This window comes from Zingiber officinale, chromosome 8A (assembly GCF_018446385.1).
Source record: "Zingiber officinale cultivar Zhangliang chromosome 8A, Zo_v1.1, whole genome shotgun sequence".
Taxonomy (NCBI): domain Eukaryota; kingdom Viridiplantae; phylum Streptophyta; class Magnoliopsida; order Zingiberales; family Zingiberaceae; genus Zingiber; species Zingiber officinale.
The window spans coordinates 59,045,999-59,065,361 of record NC_056000.1 but is presented as its reverse complement, the minus strand read 5'-3'; positions in this window follow the sequence as shown (position 1 = coordinate 59,065,361).

The window sequence follows — 19,363 nt, the reverse complement described above, 5'->3', positions numbered from 1 at the left end:
AGCTGAAATCAAACTCAACTAACATAACTGATTTTATGAGTTTTGAAAACTAATAGCATAGTAGATCAAAATAATAATCATGTGCTGTTGGGCCCGCACATCCCTAACTAAACCCGGGTTTGCAAGTCCCAAATTTAGTAGGGTTTACTAGGTTATCTGAACCTAGGGACGACTGTGGGAGTCCAACCCAATGGATATCTAATCCGGTACAGTGCCAACTGAAAAGTAAAATACTGAGTATAGCTAAACTGTTCTAAATTGATGTTTCTAGGTTATCTGAACCTAGAGCTAGGTTGTCTGAACCCAGATGCGACTGTGGGAGCCCACCCATTGGACCGTAGTCCCATATAAGATAGAATTAACTGATTTACTGGTTTAGATGCTTCTAATGCATTCAACTGAGCTGTTAAAATGCCTAATTTGCATTTTTACTTAACTAGCTATTTTATCGAACACTTAGTGTGCCCCAACTCTCCTCTCTATTAGGGAGACCACTTCTAGGCACCCGACAACGTCTAGAAACCCTCAACGAAGAGGGATTACGTGTCCGGCCCATCTAGAAGTGGTCACTAAATCCCTAAACCTGCGAGGAGGATCAATTTCATGCTATGCGTCGATAAAAATTCTGCATATAGCTAAACTAATGAGTAGAAAACCCAAACGGAGCTACTTATACTGCAGGTGAGGGGTTTCTTACCTCGTACGCTAATTTCCTTACAATTATATTCGCTAGAATTCCGGTGGAGACGACTTCTCGACGATCTTCTCGCGTCTAAGCGTTCCCCTCGCGAAGGAGAGCGTCCTCGTGCCGGAGTTATCGCCGGAAGATGTCCTTAGGGCCCTAGGGAGAGAACCCTAGGTCTTCCTTGTGGTTGGCGCCGAGAGAAGGAGAGAAGAAGGGTGTTCGGCGTGAGGGTTTTGGAGGGGAGGAGTTTGCCGAACCAAACTCTAAAATAAACCAAACCCAACTTAACTCTTCTATTTATATTAAGTGGATAATTGAACCCAACTCTAATATAAATATAATTGATTCCTCTTTCTTTCAGCACGGCCCTGCTGGGTTCACCGGTTACTAAGGCTAACTAAAAGTTATCGGATCCGAGGGGTTCCGGGTTCGATTCCCGCCTAAGCTATTTTGCGGTTCTAATTATTTTTGCTGCTTCCGCTACTCGGAAAATTCCGGAAAAATATCTAAAAATTCCAGAAAAATCATAGAATATTTATAATGAAGTTTCGAGAATTTTCGGGCGTTACATTTTTCCCTACAAGTTGTGATAGTCCAAATCTAAAACATCTAACTTGCAAAACAAAGTTAGCACAGTGATAATAAGAAATAGTAATTAACTCTTGTCCTCTCAGGACCAGGAACTAGTCAAGGTCTCAGATTAGAGATCCAAAATGGACCTAACCTGGACCGACGCCTACTGTCCCTCAATCGGGACGCGTCCTCACTTAGTCACTCTCCTCCAGTGACTTATCTTTACTTACCAATTTATTGTTGGTTGACTAGCCTCTTGACCTACTAGGTTTTCATGCCAACTGTCCAGTCGGCAGACCCAACTGGACTTCTACAGGTTGTCCGGTCCCGTAGATGCAATCGGTCTTCCTGCTAGATATACGGTTGGCCCGTTGATCTATGTCGACATCACACCAACTATCCGTTCTCGCGGATCTAGCTGGATTTCTGCCTAGTGTCCGGTCCTTCAGATTATCAATTTCTGCACACTTGGTAAAGTAATTAGATCACAAAAAACACCTAACTTAACTCACTTGTCATTCATCAAAATCTGAGTTAGACCGTTAATACAAACTGTACCAATATTGGAACATTATTAACAGTGAAATATTTGATTGTCAGTGATTCATGATTTTTGAGTTGATTTAGAGAATTGTGTGAGCTTTATAAAATGATTATTATATGAATAAAAATTATGTATTCACATTTTAATTGGATTTTGTAATTTTTTTATTTCTATTTTAAGTGATATATGAATTATGATAATATCTAAATTTAAATTTGAATTATATATTTTAAATAAATATTAGTGGTAATTGTATGATATTTTAACTATAGCTTGCACCACGCACTATGAATGCTCTTAATCGCAGCGTACGATTAGCGTTGCTAATGCTCTTAACTATAGCGTGTGATGCACGTCACGACTGCTCTTAACTACAGTGTAAGGTGCGTGCTGCGGCTGCTCTTAACCGCAGCACACGTTGCACGGTGCGACTACTCTTAACCACAATGCGCGATATACGCTATCAATGTCTTATAACTTTCAACACCTTGTAGTTGTGCAATGTGTGATGCACGCAATGGATAGCATATTTGCGTGCAACGAAAAGTCAAATTTGTTGTAATGTACATATAAGCTACCTTTAAGGATTATAGATATTGTCGATGATTTCGACAACCTAGGAAGTTATAATTGGGTTAAGACAATATATAAATATATGACTCCTCAACTCTCAATATTTGGGAATACTTTTGTATCAAAGACTCCTAGGCCTATCCCATAGTTTGTAGAATCATGATTCTACGCAGAATTAATTTAGGGTCAGGATTGGATCATAGAATCATACGATCGTATAAAAAAAACCCTTAAAATCTTATCATACATGATTAATAATTAGAAAAAAAATACCTAAAAACTCATTTATATATAAATAGATTACTAATTTTGCATATATGTGCAATCATTTACACTCAACATCTCATATTACACTGCTACATGTAAATTTAAATTAACTAGTAATTTAACTATCATTCTCGCACGGTAATAATTGTTGGTGCAGCGGGAGCGGCAAGAGGGGAGGTGAATTACCTGTAAAATAATAACTACCCTCCTCATACTTTCAACTCAAAAATTAGTAACAATAAAATAAAAAATAACAAAAAAGAAGAAAAAGGAACTCAGCAATTGACTTAGTTACAACCAAGAAGGTTGTTAATCCAAGGCGGTTGAACGGCGCACTAAAAGTCTCCTTTTCTGAAGGCAGAGAAGCCTTTTACACACTTAGAGAGCTCACGAGTTGCTAAGAATTGATTACAGAGTTGATTGTTTAATTTTGTAGCTCCATGGGTCTTTATATAGCTCCTAGAAAACTTATCTCGAGCCTTGAGGGTGCCTCCAGTCGAGTCAACGGATAAAACTTTATCCGAACTCGCAATAGTCATCTAGATTGGGTTGAAGGCACCTCCAATGGCCTTGAAGTCACCCTGGACAAGGTTGAGGGGCACCTTCAAGGCAATGAAGGCACCTTCAATATTGCAGGCAGCGCAGGCGCCTCCAGCTTGCTTTTCTAGCTCCTTTTGACTCCTTTTCTTCTTCCGAAGCTCCGATTGCTTGGATGATTGCGGCCAACTGAAATAGGGCTCACCCTAATTCAATTTCCGGCCTTCTCCTCGAGCAGGCTTTTGACCCGGCTTCTGGTCCCTCGAACGCCGCACACATTCTTCTCATCTACCGATGTACTCTTCCGCAGCTCTTTCGTCCTTCGGACACACCAAGCCCGTCGGCTCCCTTCCCGTGTCGTCCTTCTCGTTAGCTGCGTCTTCCGCTCGACTTCCTGCGCTCATAAGCTCCTACACACTTAAACACAAGGATCAAATAACAAACAGGACCTAACTTAACTTGGTTGATCACATCAAAATAACCACGGGGTCCAACAATAATATTTATATTTTTATATCATAAAATAAAAAAATATAAAATTTTTATTAACACAATAATAATAACACATTCAACCTCAAAATATTTCCTTAGTTTATAAGATGATCATATTTAAAGGCTAACAAAGCACCTAACGTATATAACAGAAGCTATTGAATCCTTTGATTCAAATATGAACGTTGGAAATAATCTTCTAAAGACTGGTTGATGTCACACAATACTAGACAATAGACATCCAAAAACTCATCATTTTGGGGAAAAGAAATGATAGAATATTATTGATCAAAAACTAATTCAAAAATAATCAAACATATGTTTAAATAATTTAAAACCCTAACAAAACAAAAAAAAAGATAAAATCTTCTAGGTCTTCAAAAATAATTTAAATGATATTTTCGGGGTTTCAAATAGGGTGGTTAAGGATAAACTTTGAAATTTATTAAAGATCTTTAAATGAAATTTGATTTGATATATTATAGGGCCCGTGATTCAATCCGAGTCAAAAGTTATGGTCTCTCAAAGCTTCCACCTATCCTACTCTGATTCTATTATGATCCTGTTACGATTCTACCGATTCTGTTCATATTCTATCAAGCTTACCGATCCTGCTGCGATCCTACTGCAAAAATCAATTCTACATGATCCTAGATTGATTTGTGCTTCTAGACCATAGGATCGCACGATCCTACTATCCAGGATCATGATTTTACAAACATGGGTCTATCCTCTCATTGCCTTCTTGTTGATGTTCCACAAGTGTACGGAAATATCGTAAGTAATAATAAAAGATATCGTATCCACAGGGACTGGTATAAGCACTAAAGATATCTCAATGCGAATTAGCTAAACAACAGATCAATTGGTTTATCAAAACTAAGGGCAACTATGAAAAGTAAACAATAGAAACAAAAGAATAGGAACAAGAATAAGGGTTGTGATAAAAGATATTTTAGGAGTTTTGGTTTCTTTGTAATGATCTTAAATGTAAATGATCTACCAAATCTTATTCCTCAATTGTCCGTCATTTGTAGAAGGTTTCCGGTTCTCTCTTGCAATAGACAACCGACCTAGGACTGAAATCTATACCTAAACGTGATCAATTAGGAATGGTTCCTATGTTGTCCTTACACGGGCTTGCCTGTCACGTGCATCCCTCGGATAATCAACATAGAAATTCATCACTTCTCAACCTCATCAAGATATAAAAGATAAGTGTATTTAATCTATCCTACCCCCTTGAATAATCTTATTTCACCCTCAAGATTATCCCTCAATTGTCCTTACACAAGCATGTGTCATGTACATCCCTCGGATAATCGATTGAAGAATCATCTCTACAAGATCCACAAGATATCCAAACATTCAATCAAATATGGAAATTAAGCCCAATCAAAAGAATCCATACAAGATCAAATAGATGCAAAACAGGACAAGATTATTGAAATAGGAAATTGGCAAATCCACAAGAGTTTACATCAATTTATCATTACAAATACTCCCTCCATCCTAGAACATAGAGATCTAATCCATAGAACAAGGAAAGAAATCCAAAGATAAGAAGAATATAAGCATCTTGATCCCAAATCCAAGAAGATAAAGGAAGAAAAGTTTATCTACGATGAAGAACCATCTTCGGATCCAATCCTTATTCCCCGGAGTTGATTCGTTGAAGATCCACCCTTAGATCGCTAGAAAATCCCTCCAAGATGGTGGAGGAACGCCCTAAATCTCCTTTCCCCCAAGAGGGAAAAGATCTCCTTTCAAATCATGAAGAAGGCCTTATATAGAAGGGGGGTTTGGGCGCCACATGGCCTTGAGACACGGCTGTGTGAAGCTCACACGGCCTGTGCTACTCCCTTCTCTGCCTATCTCACACGGTCGTGTGTGAGACACGGTCATGGCTTGCTCTGTCACTGCTCCCCTTACACGGCCATGTAGATCTACACGACCTGCACTGCCTCCGACTCTGGATCTCCTGCACGGTCGTGTGGTGCACACGGCCAAGGCGTTCTTGGCCTCTGGAAATGTTGCACGACAATGTAAATCTACACGGCATGGCACTACTTCAGCTCTGGAGGGCTTGCAAGGTCATGTGGTGTACACCGCCTGGCTCTGTTGGCTTCAAAACTTGGCACGGCCGTGTAAAACTCACACGGCCATGGCCACTCCCTTTCCTGCTACAACCACACGGGTGGTGATCCTCACATGGCCTGGGCAACCCCCCATGGCAGGGTCGTGTGGCACACAAGGATGGTGCCTTCCTCCTTTGGTTTGCTTGCAAATCTGGCCACGATCATAAATCCTTCACCAAATACGACTCCTGTGTACAGAAAATGCACAAAAGCATATCTTCGAACAAAAAAGAGTAAATATGCTAAAAGCAAAGCTGAAAGTATGAAAATGCATAGATAAAGCATGTACAAAGTATGTGAATGTGCGTCAAAACATGCTAAATAAGAGTATATAATCTATGCACATCACTTATATGAAGGGATTTGTAGGTCTACTTGCTGTAAGTTTTTAATTGGTTAGTTAATTTATTTTATAAATATTTAATAGTATTTAATTATTGAATTATGACACAAACTTGGTTTCTTGAGCATGTCCCTATTCAAGTGGCAGACAACATAGTAACACTAAGGATAAATAAGTGGAGATCTACTTATTCTCATAGAAATAAAATAAAGGCTAAGTTAGCAGGAGTCTTACCTAGCCAGGTAACCATTATATATATTTCAAATCATGCTAAATTGATTTAATATAATTAAAGGTTTTTAATTAATTATGTATCATTACTGATTTTGTAGATTATTGTTGATATTCTCCCTACCTTTGAGGAAGTAAATTTACTTGGCACCCCCTTCGTATTAAATTTAAGCCACCACAACAGGGTGAGTTCGACTTCAGAATTTCACATAGAGTATGAGGAAGAAACTGGATGTTATTATTTCATTGAAAAGCAAAAACAAATCCAAAAGTTTACCTTTGATAATCAAAGTTCAGTGAAAGTTATTCAAGAATTAGTTATCATATTGGAAAGGGAAGGTATTTCTTATCCAACTAACCACCCTATCAAAGATCCTCATCCTGATATTGTTTCAACCAATGTAACAAGGAGAGGACATGAAAGAAGTCACTATAACCTCAGGTCCACCCCCTAAAGATATGCCAAATTGGCTAGCATTGGTCCCGGGTAGGAAGAGGATTAGGAGAAAATTAAAGGACGGTGAAGGGGGTAACTTGGAGATAAAGGCTAGGGATGTTGATTTAGCTATGAAAGAAGAAAATAAAATTATATCAGTTTACAACAAAATTGAGGATGAAGAAGAGGTTGATCAAAGAAAAGCAAGGAAGAAGCAAATTAAGACAATGAGATTGAATGTTATTAAATTAAGTTGACATTTATGCGTAATATTTAAGTTTGATTAAAATAATTGTATTTTCTTTAATTTGACTTTTGCTTTTGTTAAATACATTAAGTTTGATTTATTTATAGTATCTGAAAGGAAAATTCAAAGAAACAAAAAAGAAAAGACAAGAAGAACATGTGGCCTGCCTGATAGAATTTTTTCAAATTCCGAGATACCTACTTCTGGGTTCCTATGGGATGATAGTTACTACTCATTGACAATAAATGACTTCCTCACATATGTCTTAGGTGACATATTTATTGATGAGGACACTTATATTTCATTATTTTTAAGGGAAGTGTCCTCGTCTAATAGGTTGTATAATAAATCCATATATTTCTCAACCGGATTCGTGATAAAAATTTGATTCCATATTATGTTTGTGAAATTATTACACTAATTTATGTTTATATATTGAATTTTGTAGTTATCATATGAACATTTATGGGAAATAACTTTATATCATATTATCAAAACAAATTCGGTAGATCAAGAAGTTAGGTATATTTTTATACTTATAAATACTAATCGAGCACATTATCATTTAATAGTCATGGACACCGAGGTAAAAATGTTCTACAATTTTAATTTATTGTTCTATAACTATAAATATAATGAATATTTTATAGAGTTGATTAGTATTAATTCTTTTTCATTTATATTCTAACATTATGATACTTATTTTATCTTTTTATGAAAACATTTTTGTTTATCTAATACTCACATGTCTCCAGATTGAAAATATTTTCCAATGATAAATTAAAGGAACTACATAATGGATTACCAAATTTGCACTCTTTAGATGAATGAGCCTCTACTAAAGTAGATTCTCCTCAATAAATATTATCGTAAGTAAATTAGTATATTATTAGTAAATTTCAATAGTACATTGTCATTATAATTTTATTATTATTTTAATTTTGTGATATTGCAGGAATGACTGCCCCTTCTTTATTATGAAATATATCAGATATCTTTTGTACAATATTGATATGGAATTCATGCAAAAAGATATTCATAAATTTATAGTGGAAGTTGCATTATCAATCATTAGGAACAAATATTGTAAAATCAAAGTAGAATGAATTATCAATGTTGTTGTGTGTTTTTCTTGGAATGTTTGAAATTATTATGTTGTGTGTTGTCCTTGTATTGGAATGTTTGAAACAATTGTGCTATGTTATTCTAAATTTTGCTTGTATTGGATTATGTGTAAATTTGTTGTGTTCTTGTATTAGATTGATATTCAATTATGTAAAATTGTAGTGTTGTATTGTGTTGTTCTAAATTGATCTTGTCTCGGATTATGTAAAATTGTTATATTATTCTTGTATTGGAGTGATATTGAATTATGTAAAATCGTAATGTTATATTGTTATAAATTGTTCTTATATTAGAATGTTTAAAAAATATTGTGTTGTGTGTTGTTCTGGTATTGGAATGTTTAAAATTATTGTATTATGTTATTTTAAATTGATTTTGTATTGGATTCTTTGTAAAGTTATTATTTTGCGTTGTATTATTGTTATAATATATCATAATAATGAAGTTAGAGGGCATTTACATATTTAAGAGATCAGCCCTAAGACATAGGATCCAGCCCTATGTTGATCTGATGTCATATATTAAGTGATAAAAATAATTATTATCAAAAATTTATTTATTCTCAAAAGTCTTCAAATTCTCATTTAAGGTGGCAAAAGACGAATACGCTCATCCTTAGTGCCCCCATTAACCCTGGCCAGGGCCAACACAGAAGAGGTAAATCACGAGCGACTACTAGTCTTGGAATAATGACTAACACATAAAAGAAGCATTTACCTCGACTTTATCGAGATTCGAACTCCAGACCTCATGATGATAATAACTTATATGTTAGTCACTAAACTATCCCGAGAGGACTCCAAATTCTCATTTAAGACTGAAACCTGAGGTTGCAATATTATTTGAGAGTAAATACATTTTTTATGATAATTATTTTTATTACTCAATATACTCCTCAATTTCAAATTCGGGATCCGTCCCTGTGGCCTGTTCCATGAAAAAAAATAGAGTTGACTATTTTGTTTATCCATGATTTAAAATACATTATATTGTCGGATGTGGAAAGGCCAGCTGGGATTGAGACAGGGAGGTTCAAACTTTGGAATGGGCATCAGATTTCAAAATTCGAATTTCGAATTCAAGTTTTGGAGCTTCGCCCTTTTTTGACCGGCGGAATGTGGAGGAGGGGGTTGTGGCCTGTGGGTTGTAGGCTTGGCTCTTCCTGGGCCGTGCAGGCCGCCACCCAATGGGCTAGAGGCCACCGGAGGTGGCCATCTTCTCCGGCTAAGGGGGAAATTCTCAGTGGCTTCAAACCGGGCGCGGCAAGGAGCACGAACTTGCTAGCGAAGGAGGCCCCTTGCTCAGCTATTCACGCGAGGTTATGCTCCCTTTTGGTGGAAGATTGGACCAAGGCAGCGCTTATGGAGGAGGGGTACAGATGCAACTTGTAGGGAGGCTGCCGGCGGTGAGGAAGGCCTGGAGAAGAACCAGTGGAATCACAGAGAAGATGACAGGGCGCATCAGTGTGAGGAATGTACGGTTGCGATTGTATCTGTGTTTATATTGGGTTTGAGAGTGTGTTTGATGGTGATGCAGGTTGGGCGCCTCATACTTACACCAACCTATTTGACGATGCCACGAGTATCCGGTAAATGTCCGGACGTGACGAGTAAGAACCAGTGGTATTGTTGATTTTTATTTTTTTTATTATATATATTTATTCTTTTCATAAAAAAAAAATTATAAATCTATTTATATACAAATCATCTTTTAAATATATTTTTTCTAATTATTAATCATTATCATAAAATTTTAATACGTTTTGATAGGTTCGTACGATTTTATGATCTGATCCAACTCGATCCGATCTCGATCGATTCGATCTAATCCGATCTTGACTGATCTGATTTGATGCGATTCAACCTCAATTAATTCGTTCTAAATCCCAAATTGATCATGTGTAGGGTCACGATTCTATACATTACACGCCTCTACGGGCTTAGCTGTGTTGGTAAGTGACAGTTTTGATTGCCATATAAGGTCTTGGGATTGAATCTCGGGACAGGCGGGACGTAAATCCCTGCAACCCATGTAAACTCACCCTATCTACGACTTGCTTTCTCAGTCATCATGATTTATCTCTTTCGTGTTGGTTCTAGGGGGGATAGCGGGGGCTGGGACGAGTGTATTCACCCTTTTATCACGATTCTACACACTACACACTATGGTTCAATCGGAACAGACAGTTGGCTAGTGTATGATAATGTTGTTATCATGAGATCTAGGAGTTAAATCCCGGCTAGTAGTCGAGTGACTGCCCTCCCTCATACACTATTCAACTGCCTAGGATTAGTAGCTAGCCACCCATGATTTTCCTCTTTCACGTTGATCCAGGATTAGCGAAAGTGTTGGAATGAGTTAATCACCTATTATCACCATGATTCTATATATTATGGATGAGAGTATCATCTAGAGTTTACATACAACACTTTTATCATCCATTCTAATGGCACCATTGAGACTTTGTATGAACAAGCTTGTATGTCCCTGAGTGCGATGAAGTTTGGAGAGCAAAAAGTTTGAGACCCTAGTCTATCTTAGTATTTCACTATTCACCCCTTTAAGTCTTAACTCTTAAGATATGTTTAGTTAAGTTATCAAATATAATTTAATATTATTTAGTTTTCAGAAATTTGAGTATGTATTTAATATTATTTTGTTCAATCTGTTCAGAAATTTTAGTATGTAACATAGTTTAATATTCGCTATATTATTCTCAGAGGAGTGCATGTAGGAATCCCTGGAAGAGCCGGTTGCTGAAAAATGGTTAGTCAAAAACGATTACTTTGGAGGATTCATTGCGATCTCCGTTTCTGATGCCACTTTAGGCAATGAACAAGTACGGAAGGGTGAAGAAATTGCGACTAGCGAGAGATATTGGTAACTTGTTGTACTTGATCTCATCTGCTTCGTTTCTTTTACTCCATGATGTTATGCTTTGTTTTTGGCATCTGCGCCCTTGCGTACTATTTCCCTTGCTTCTGTTGGTAAAGAGCTGATTAAGCTTCAGGTTCCAAGGCTTAAATGAGGCTCTTTATAATATTGTAGCTCCAAGGTTGAAGAATATAGATCAATGTTTCAGCCCAACCTATGTTGCCCTGGGTATTAAAATCTTCCAGAATAACTTTAGTTGCTATGACATTCTAAAGTTGTAGTTGCAGTGAATACCTTGTCATCTCTCCAATGAAGATAATTGCACCTTTAAACTTGTTGCAACACATGGTCAAATAGTATAAGAGAGATTGACGTGAATTACTTACTATATTTGATAACCAGACTCAGTGAGCTTTGACGCAATGGTGAGGTTGTTCTAATGTAACTGAGGATATCCTTTATATAATTTTCCATATGCATGTTGCAAATAGTACAAGAAAGATTGATGTGAATTACTTCCTAATTTGAGTTTTGGTGGAATGGTAAGGTTGTTCTAATGTAACTGAAGATAATGGGGTTTTGTGCATTTTATTTGATTAAGCCTATGTAGAATGAACCCTTACTGACAACTATTCTTTTACTTGTGTTGAAGATTTTCTATTGCAGTCCATCATCCCTTCAACCAGTTAAAGCTTGTCATTTATTGAGCCATGTGTTCATTGCTATGCTGCTTTATTTTAACTAATGTTTAGTGATAACCAGTGGTCAAGAATTTTAAAGTTGGTCATGAACATTTTGAAATGTATGCAACTCATTGATATTTATTCAGAGGCTCTCAATTGGATAACTCTTGGTAAATATGAAGCATGGACATGCATGGAAAGCTTCTTCTTTTTGTATTATGGTTGGAGTAATAAAAATGTTCCTTCCATACACTTGCCTTCTGCTGATGGATTCATGAATTTATTTGATCTTATGTCTCCATTAGAACGTCCTTAGTTTCTCTTCAAATCTAATTATATTTGCTGTTATGAGTTTTGTAAATACTTTCTTGAAGGAACCTTGCTAAGATAATTTAGCTACAAATTGTGTGCTTTGTTGTTTGCAGTTACTGGTGCTTCATGTGGTTATGCTTTTGTGGAATTTGAAACTGAGAGAGAGATGCGCCGTGCATACGAGGTACTTCTGTCACGCCACTTTGTTAAAAGTGTATACAGAACTTTTGTTGGTTTGGAACTTGATGCATTGTCTTTTTCTATTGCTGATTTTGGGCATTTTTCAACAAATTTAACTGTTGTCAGATTTTTTGGTGATCCAACTTATCTGACCCAAATTATGTTCTATAAACTATGGAAACTATAGGATTAATTGTATAATCTTATTTACCAGCATTTTTTATGAATTACACATGCAAGTATGTACACTGAGTTGGACCAACTGATTTTGTAAAAATAAATAAAAAATCAATTAGCATGCAAACTTTTTTGCCAGCACTTAGTGTAAATTACTAAATAAAGGCAACTCTGTGGGCAGCCTCTGTCCACTATAAATTATGATTTTGTTTTCATTTTTAACTTTGCTTTATTGGGCTATATACTTTTAGACAAATTTGTGGAGATTCTAACATTCTTTTTTATTTAATTAAGTTTTTTTATACATCATCAGTAAAATTTAATCGGTTCATTTTCTTACCAGCGGCTCAAGACATATATATATATATATATATATATATATATATAATTTAGATATTAAATATTTAAAATTATAGTTAAAATAAATTTTAATGATTCTCATCGATAATTTAAATTTTTTTACTAGACTAATTATAATTAAATAATAAATTTTAATTTTTATAAATTAAAATTAAATTTGATTAGACTAAAATTTATTTTTATCGATAATTTTAATATTTTACTAGTCAAATTATATTTGATCATTACTTTTAATTTTTTTTAGATTTAATCAATAATTTTAATTTTTTATAGATTAAAGTTAAATTCCGTTTTAATTTTTTTTACTCGTTTTAATTTTAATTAATAATTTTAATTTTTTAAATATTAAAGTTAAATTTGGTTGGTAATTTATTTTTATTTTTTTATTAAAATTTGACTCGAAATTTTTAATTTTTTACTGATAAAAATTTAATTTAATAATCAAAATTAAATTTAGTTAATAAATTAAAAATACTTATTAATTATACTTAATTAACATTTTTTTTATAAAATTACTTTGAAAGTTAAAAGCATATTTAATATTGTATTACTATTTCTCTGTATTATTATTATTATTATTATTATTATTATTATTATTATTATTATTATGTCCTTGCTTTTCGATGAGTTATTATGCATAATTTTTTTTAGTAATTTATCATCGATGTTTATTAGTTAAATATTTTTGATTAAATAAATTTAATTGATAATTTATCGAAGTTAAAATTGATAAAAGGATAGTTTGGTTCATGAAGGTCCTGCAACATAAGTTCTTAGGAAAAGGTTTATTGTATGCAGTGTCTATATCTACTACTTGAATCTATATACATCTAAGTCATACAACAATAATGTTTACTGTTGCGTCCAGACTTTTCTTCATTGAAGTTAAAATTAATTGATATGTTCGTTAAAAATAGCAATTAAAATATATATTAATAGTATTGCAATAATTTAATACTCATTGTCAAATTAGTTAACATAAGATATTTTTAAATTTTTTAATTTTACTAATAAAGAAGTGAGATTTGACACAAGATAAAGTTATTACTATGCTAATCTAGTTGTCATTCCTTTCCATTGCATAAATAATCATTGGCAATGTAAAAACAGTCCTTTTAAATTTTACTAATAAAATAAGATATCTCTAATAATATTTTTAATATATATATATTTTTAAAATATTAAGGTCTAAATTTTTTTTCCGGCCTAGGCCTCAGGAATAGTTGAGGTGCCCTGTTTTAGCGTTTCTCTATTTCTGCTTATCATCTTTGATATCCATATATTGTCATATCAACGTGCAAAATTAGCATTTGCATCTTAAGCTCATAATGCATCATTGCATTATGCTTGCAGGACGCACACCATTCTTTTATTGATGACTGTGAAGTGACTGTTGAGTACTACAGGCAACACTTAATGCCTGGATGGATTCAAGAAGACTAGGTGTTGTAAACCATTTTCTCGTTAGCAACACTTTCAGCACAGTTTGATGTCTTTGTAGTCTTTAAACAGTTGGTGGTCTTGGAGGCAAGAAGGAATCTGGTCAACTTCATTTTGGAGGTCTGGAGTGGCCATTTCGTGCTCCTTTGTGTGTATTTCAATCTTAATTTCAGCTTCTTTCTAATAAATTTGATACCATAGTCGACTTGCAAATACAGTTGTCATTCAATTCTCTGGTCTGTCTAAATTCTTACTTTTCAATGAAGTTAGCAATGACGGAGTTTACATGCTTTTCTTGATTAACCAGACGAGCAATTCCATGTGATGATCTTAAAAGGCTTGACATTCCACCTCCACCTGAAGGACGATATATGACACGTTTTCAGGTATGTGGTCTATTTTTGTCTTATCACTTTGATATATTCTTTTTGGACCTCTATTTTCCAGCTGAAACACCTGCAGTTATACAGAAGTTGGTTAAATACTGAAAACTTTTAACTGATTTTCTATATTGAGTATAATTTTTTGATGTCAGCATTTTCTAGTAATTAACCTGGTCGCCATTGCTATCGTGGGCAAGTTCATGTGAAACTCTAATTTCAGTTTCTGATTCTACATTGCTCCTGATACGGTGATAAGAAAGGACCCACTCCGCGGAGGGTCAACATCACGGTGGAAGTCAAAGTCAAGGTCGACTCCTCTGTATCACCGGCCGATCGGGTAACCCACTTGTTCGACCGGGATAAAGAATGTTCGGTCCGATATCATCATAGCTTGGTCATGCGCCGAGCTTCTGACGCTCATAAGAGCCAAATATCAGCAAGGCACACGCCGAGCGACCAGCCTGCTCGGACTTACATTGGACTCAGAATCGGCGAAGCGGAGTCATGACCGAGCAGATTATACTCAGACTAGGCTTCCCGCTCAGCATGGCAGCGCAGCTCAGACAGTAGAAGGTTGGCCGAGCGGCTCTCCCGTTCGGTCCAGTAACAGACAAAAGGAGGATCCGGCGATATCCTTTTAGGAACTAGAGCCACCGACAAGTGGCATGGTTGGCAGTATGATCAGGCAGAGGATCGTACGACGAAAGCTTCCATTGTCACGTCACAGATGTGCTCAACTCGTTGAGGTATTGTGTCAGGGACACTTTACTGATACATTTTTTCAGGGAAAACTTCGAGAAGCGTGCATGCCCTGAGAAGCATGCACGCGCGCTACAGGATCCCTATATAAAGAGGTCCAAGCTTCGTCGGAGGTACGCGCACATTACTGTTGCTACTGTTCTTCTACTTCTTCGCTCTATTGCTTCCATATCGTCGGTGATTTACTTGAGCATCGGAGGGCCAACGCTGGGAATCCTTCCTTGGCTCCGCACTGACATGGTTGTGGTTGTAGGTCCGCTTCGCTCAGAGTCTTCTCACGATCAACAGGAGTGTCACAACCCCAGAATCCGTCGACTCGACTTTCGGATAGAATTAAATTTGACGCCATTTGTGGGAACTCAAACTGCATCCAAGCCGAGAAGATGGAGGAAGTTGGACAACTTCACACCGTGACGCTCACCCAAGAGGAGCTAAACATGATCGTACAGGCTCGAGTGTAAAAGATAGTCGAGCAGCAGCAACAAAAGGCGCTGGCCGATCGGCAAGCACAGCAAACAACCTTAGCGGCAGGAGGCCGAGCGACACAAGAGGACTGCCCAGAGCAAATTTCTATCTAGGGGCAAAATAGACTGTCGACCGGCAGGCATGGAGAGGCACTACGTGCTCCGATACCGTTCCACCGGGCTCTGTTCCAAACACCCTCGGAGATCGCACAAATGAATTAGGAGTGAGGATCCTCTTCAGACGAAGCGCCCGTTTGGGATGAACGAAAAGGCAAGGCACCCCGAGGCAAAGCGTCTCCCGAGCGGATCAACCGCCAGTTTGTTGACGTAATATGCAAGACCCTTTGCCGAGGCACTATGCTCTACTGACGATCAGGGAATACAACAGATCGACCGACCTCGATGATCATTTGGGAAAGTTCGACAATGCCGCCTCACTTCATCAATATACAGATGGGGTGAAGTGTCGAGTCTTCCTCACCACACTCTCCGGCTCGGCACACCGCTGGTTTAGAAGGATACCGGACGGATCAATACGAAGTTTTAAGGATTTCTAAACGACCTTCCTACAACATTTTGTGAGCAGCAAGCACTACCAAAAGACGAGCGTCAGTTTGTTTTCCTTGAAGCAAGGACTGAGAGAAGCTCTCCGAGCGTACATCCAGCGCTTCAACCAGGTAGCCATGGATATCCCTTCGGTCTCATCGGAGACCACGATAAATGCATTCACTCAGGGGCTCAATGAAGGAGACTTCTTCCGATCACTCATCACGAAGCCGCCCCGGGACTACGACCACATGCTCAAGAAAGCTAATGAGTACATAAATGTGGAAGAAGCTCAGGCAGCAAGAAGGAAGGAGGCACCAACCAAACCCTCGGCGCCGACCAAACGCCGACCGCCCAGCAGCCACCAACCGCCAAGGGGGCTGTTACGTTCCGTAAGTGTACGGAAATGTCGCAAGTAATATAAAAGATTATCGTATCCACAGGGACTAGAATAAGCACTAGAAATATCTCAAAGTGAATTAGCTAAACAATTAATCAATTGGTTTCAAATGCTAAGGATGAAAAACAAATCTAAAATGAAAGACTAACAAACAAGAATTTGGGGGTTTGAGTTATGATAAAGGGAGGTTCTAGGAGTTTTGGTTTCTTTGTAAGATCTCTTGAATGTATATGGTTTACCAATTCTTATTTCTCAATTGTCTAATAATTGTAGAAGGTTGTCGGTTCTCTCTTGCAATAGATCACCGGCTTAGGACTGAAAAATGTACCTAAATGTAATCAATTAGATATGAACCTACGTTGTCCTTACACAGGATTGCACCTATTACTATGCTTCCCTCGGATATCAACATAGAAGTTCATAGCTTCTTAACCCATAAAGATACAAGGATTGAATCATAAAATCTATCCTACCCTCTTGAATATTCTCATTTCCCCTTCAAGATTATCCCCCAAACATCCTTACTCGGGCTTGCACCTGTCACGTAGATCCCTCGAAAAATCGAGTGAGGGTTTATCCCTACAAAGTCTATAAGATATCCAAACGTTCAATCAAGAATGAGAATTAAGCCCTAATCACAATTAATCATCAAGATCCAATCGATACAAACTAGGCAACATCATTGAAAACAAGAAATGACAAATCCACAAGAGTTTACATCAATTTATCTCACAAATACTCCCTCCATCCTATAACAACAAGATCTACTCCATAAAACGAAGGAAGAAGACCAAAGATAAGAAGATTACAAGCATTCTTCAATCCCAATCCAAGAAGAGGAAAGAAAGAAAACTTATCTACAATATAGCTCCATCTTCGGATCCAATCCTCGCTTCCGGAGTCGAATTCGCCAAGATCTCCCTTTAGATTGCCCAAAAATCCTCCCAAGAATGGGAGGAATCCACCAAATCTTGCTTTCTCCCAAAGGGGAGAAGACCCCCTTTCAAATCTCCTAGGAGGCCTTAAATAGAGGGAAGCTTTTGGGCGCCACACGGCCCCGAGGCATGGCCGTGTGAGGTTCACACGCCCAGAGCCTTTCCCCTCTCTGCCATCTATACACGGCCATGTGTGGTACACGGCCGTGGACAACTCTCTTCAAGACCTCCAAGCACGGTCGTGTAGATCCACTCGGCCTAGACTGCCCCAGCTTCTAGAAACTTGGCACGACCGTGTGGTGCACACGGCCAGAACACTTTTAAGCTCTGGGAACCCTGCACGGCCGTGTGGTGCACACGACCAGGGCCTTCTTAGTCTCTGGAAACCTTACACAGCCACGTAGATCCACACGGCCATGTAAGGATTGAACTCTTATTTGCTTCAAAACTTGACACGGCCGTGTGAGGTTCACACGGCCTGGACTTCTTCCTTTGCTGTTGCTGTCACACAGCCTCTGAACTCCACACGGCCAGAGCTCCCTACCAATGCAAGGTCGTGTCTGGTACACGGCCAGGTGCTTTCTCGCTTGCTTAGCTCATAAGTTTTATCCAAGAATGCAGAATCTTCACCGAATTCGACTCCTGTGTACAGAAAATGCACAAAAGTAGATCTCCGAACAAAAAGAGTAAATATGCTAAAAGTAAGACTGGAGTACAAAAATGCATAGATCAAGCATGCTCAAAGTATGTAAATGTGCGTCAAAATATGCATAAAAGTATATATAATCTATGCACATCAGGGACCAAGAGCCGAAGGAGTGCGGCCACACCAGGAGACAAGGGTGCATGCCGTGCAACATGTGGCTTCCGAATGGCAAAAGGTGTCAAAGGGCAAGGTATGGACATCTATGTTCTGTTCCTTCCACCAATCAACGTCGCACAACGGACGCGACTGCCGCTGTCTGACGCCAATCACCATACCAGCTCCAAGAGGCTATCATCGTCAATCGCCCTCTCTCGACCGGCGACACGGACATCAATCCGTCGAGCGGCAGGAAGATGCAAGAAGATCACCCGAGCGATAACAGCATCATCAACGAAGGGAAAGTACTGATCATTCCTGAGCCGTGTACGAGCGAAACATGCCATCAACTCGGGAGGAGGAAAACATAAGTAATATCGTTCAGGGAAAAATAAACATCATCGCTGGTGGACTGACCAGCGGTGACTCTAACCGAGCCAGGAAGACATACGCTCGGTGGCTGGAAATCCATGAGTAGGCTGCAGTCGAGAAAAGGCAAATAGGCCCGAAATCAGCTTCGGACCCCGGGACCTCTAAGGAGTAGAAGTCCCTCATGATGACGCCCTCATCATCCAAGCAGTAATCGCAAATTATACCATTCACCGAATTTTTTTTTGACATAGGGAGCTCGGTGAATATAATTTTCAAAAAAGCTTTCGATCAGCTCTAGATTGATCGAGGTGAGCTATTGCCAATGACGACTCCACTGTATGAGTTCACTGGCAATGTGGTTTTGCCGATCGGCCAAAGCAAGTTGGTCGTATCGCTCAGAGAGGAGCCTCTCAGGAGGAACAGAATCACAAACTTCATCATGGTAGACATCCCCTCAACCTACAATGTCATCCTGGGCCCACCGG